We start from the raw sequence: 3712 nt of genomic DNA on the forward strand, positions 1-3712 counted from the left end.
CTTATATCTACATCGCAAACAAAAAAAAAGAGATTCAAAGTTTAACAGCGCAGATAAAAATAAACACACAAGCACTCTACTCTTGAGAAGTCACGTGCAAGTCACGTGACACTTGACCGCGTTTGTAGTCGCTTGTGATTGGCTAGCACTTTCAAACCCCGTCACTGCTTTTATCTGTAATATATATTTTGTTATCTAATGTAATAAAGTATTTTTGTCGCAGCTCGTGGGAAAAAGCAAAATAACTTGTAAACTCGTCAACGTAGATGTCACTCCAAAGTTACGACTGATATCAAAATGACATGTCACTTGCAATATGATTTTGAGTGAAATACATCTAGTTAATAATTCTGTGCTGATTAGTAAACATAAGTCAGTTCCTCTTTTCAGTGGGCTGTAAATTCCGTAAACAATCACTAACAATCAAAATTCTACCAAACATAACATAACTTCTTAGCAATGAAGCCCTTTCTATCATCTTCCCTAGCAAAAAATGTGTTAAAACATCAGCAATTTAATCTACCTATAAATGAACTAATACAGGGGCACATTTAAAAATAGGAATTTAAATTAAATATCTTGTTCGACTATAAAAATTTTCTTTTTTTTTCGGAACATTCAAACAAAATTGTTCAATTATGTCAATTAGGAAATGTCAAAAGTTTTTTACTGAATGGATAATAATACAATAAATCATCTTAACATGGCAATATAAGTAAGCATTTCTTGTTTACCTATTAACTTTACAAGTATATATCTCAGTTTCTTAAAATACTTACATATATCATGTAAAAACTTTATATTTCAGTAGAAGAATGAGTTTCACGAACCCAAAAAAAAATTATCTTTTTCCGATGCACAAAGTGATGTTCTAATGAAACCCTCAGAACTAACACGAAGAGAAGATTTCTATATTATGACACATCACTTAATAAAGATAGCGCATATTACTCAAATTTCAATATATAATTAGTATATAATAGCAGGAGCTGGGACTGGGTCCCGGGTCAAGGATTGAGGATGGGGTCAGTGACTGACCGACCTCTGACGTCACGGCAGCTATCATGGATGGATTACCTTAACCTGGAAATTTGATCTTGAACTTGAACACTGACCTTGAACCTGAAATTTGACTATTGACCTTGACCTTAAACACTTATCATGGCTTTGACTTAAACTCTGATCTTTGACCTTGACTTCAGTAGTCATCTTTAATTCCACCATCCTGAAATCTAACTTCCCACTCCCCGAATGTTGCAACTTTCGTAACGTCGGCTATGTTGCACCTTTCGTTATGGTCACCTTTATAATTCTAGAACTTTGCAATTTCTGTTATAGATGGCTGCCATCTTGTTGCCGTCTGCTGGAGGCCGTCGTCTTGGATGATGCCACTATCGCCATCTTGTTTCTTTCTGTTCTGCTGGAGGTCACCATATTGGATATCGACATCTTTGATTCCGCTGTTTGTTCCTAGAGAGCGCCAGCATATCTTTCATTTTCCAGCACATAAGGTCGAAGTTAAATTACCTGCCAATGTTATTTTGGTTCTTACCGAAATATTTAATTTATTTTTTTATAAAAAATTCATTGGAACTGCGGTGATTCGAACCACGACAGCTCGGATCTTTGGGTTGGAAAACATTTGGCTTTGACCGAAAGGCCATCGAGTCATTTACCGCATTCTCAATCCTCGACCCAGGACCCAGTCCCAGATACGGCTGTTGTATACTACTCACATAATATCTCGAATTGTAAAAATACTTAAACCACTGAACATGGCGTCTGGCACAACCAAATGCCCCTGAGTTGCAGCGGTGCGACTCACGTTAGAATAACGTCAACTGTTTTTCCCGGGGAGCATTGTTTACATCTATGCTTTTCCTCTCCACACACACACACTACCTCCCATATCACTCGTTCCCTCTCGGTCATTAAGAATTGCATCGGATCTGCGCATGCGCGGCTTATAAGGGGTTCCCGCCCTCATTATAGTCAGTTCTTAACTTTGAGCCGCAGCGTGTGTATCAAGGTGAGTCATGACAAAAACCACAAAGCAAGGATATAGAGTGGCAACTTTATGCGCTAACTACCGCTCTTATTTTATTTGTAAATCCAATAAATATTTTGGGATTTAGAGGCAATCATGATTTTTTTTTGTGGTAGTTCTTTGCTGGGAATTATTAACCGTATTGCATTTAAGATGATTTATTTTTCCGTACAGAACAGCCATAACACTATCTTAAATGCTATTGTTTAAAATATTGAAAAATGCATAGGGGCAAAGTCAGGGCGTTTAAAATTATAGCTTCAGTTTATATTGCAAAATATACACACGAGCAAAGCAAACACAAGATTTTACTTCGGGTTCATACTTATTTCAATGCTACTAAAATAATATAAATTGACAAAAATTATTCCAAAAAAATAGTTTGACATTATGATCACTACACCACTCCGATAATACACCATTCCATACATTCTGGACCAAGAATGTTCAAAAATATTCTTTTTTATTTATTCTATTATGTTTAAGAAATTTATATTTTTTCCTCATATTGAAAAATCAATTTTTAAAGCTGTCATTTCTCAACTGCAAAGTTTTTTAGTGGCCATGGTTCGCCTTTACGTTTGCGCCTCCCTGAAAAAAACCTAATTTAGAGTTGGTTGTTATAGTAGCGCTCAAATCATAAAGCTTCATTTGTAATCATTTATACGTCTGTTAAAATTCATTTTCAGTCTACCACTTTCAAAATTATGGTTTTGGTTTACTGCTTTCTTGATTTTCTGATGTTGACATTTTGGTTCGTTTGTAATGTTCTACCATGATCAAACTCTGCATGTAACTTTGCATGACACCTTGTAATGTAATTTGGTTTCTCCCAGTATTTTTTAAGGATAACTTTAAAGTTTCGTCTATTCTTATTTCTAACAACAACTGAAAGTTGGATTGTTCGAATGTTTTTTTTTTTCTATATTCATTTGTAGCAGCTTGAACCCGTTCAAGCTACTGCCTATTGTATTTTACCCCCCCCCCTTCCCCCCCCCCCCCCGGACATCTCGCACGTATATTATATTGTTTAGGATTTTTTTATTTGAAATAAAATTATTTTTGTACTTTGTAATTCATATACCTTTTTTAACATGTACGTGATACAATTTATTTTCTTGTGTTCAGAAGAATGTAATGTTTTGAAAGTAAAGTTGCCCTGTATGCATATATTAATTTGTAATTTGCTTGTTGATTTAGAAACACGCGTCACATTAAAAAATTGTTGGCAGTTTTGAATCTTCATCTTTGACTTTTAACTTTTACACTGTTGTCACTTTATTACTTCATATTGTAGCATTGGTTACTCGCTCTTCTCGCCCTACTATTTTCCCTCCTCTGTGTTCTTGACGGGACTTGTCATTTCCAGTACGTTTCAGGGTAACGAAACAGGAAAACTAAACACAAAAATGAACTAAAACTGACGGGAGAGCTGGGAGTGGAACAACCATGCGTGTAGTGCACAAGGAAACGTGCAGATAAAAACGCGAGAAAGTTAATGTGCAATAGAACAGTACAAACCATGAGTTAATTTGTTTAGAGCTTTTATTACACATCCCCGATTTTAATTACAGCAGGTATACGGCTTGCTAACTAAATTACTCCCTTAAGCTAACCATTCCGGATGCATGTGATGAAAAATACAGTATCTTAAGACTGACTAAA

The sequence above is a fragment of the Bacillus rossius genome, chromosome 10 (assembly GCF_032445375.1).
Source record: "Bacillus rossius redtenbacheri isolate Brsri chromosome 10, Brsri_v3, whole genome shotgun sequence".
Lineage (NCBI taxonomy): Eukaryota > Metazoa > Arthropoda > Insecta > Phasmatodea > Bacillidae > Bacillus > Bacillus rossius.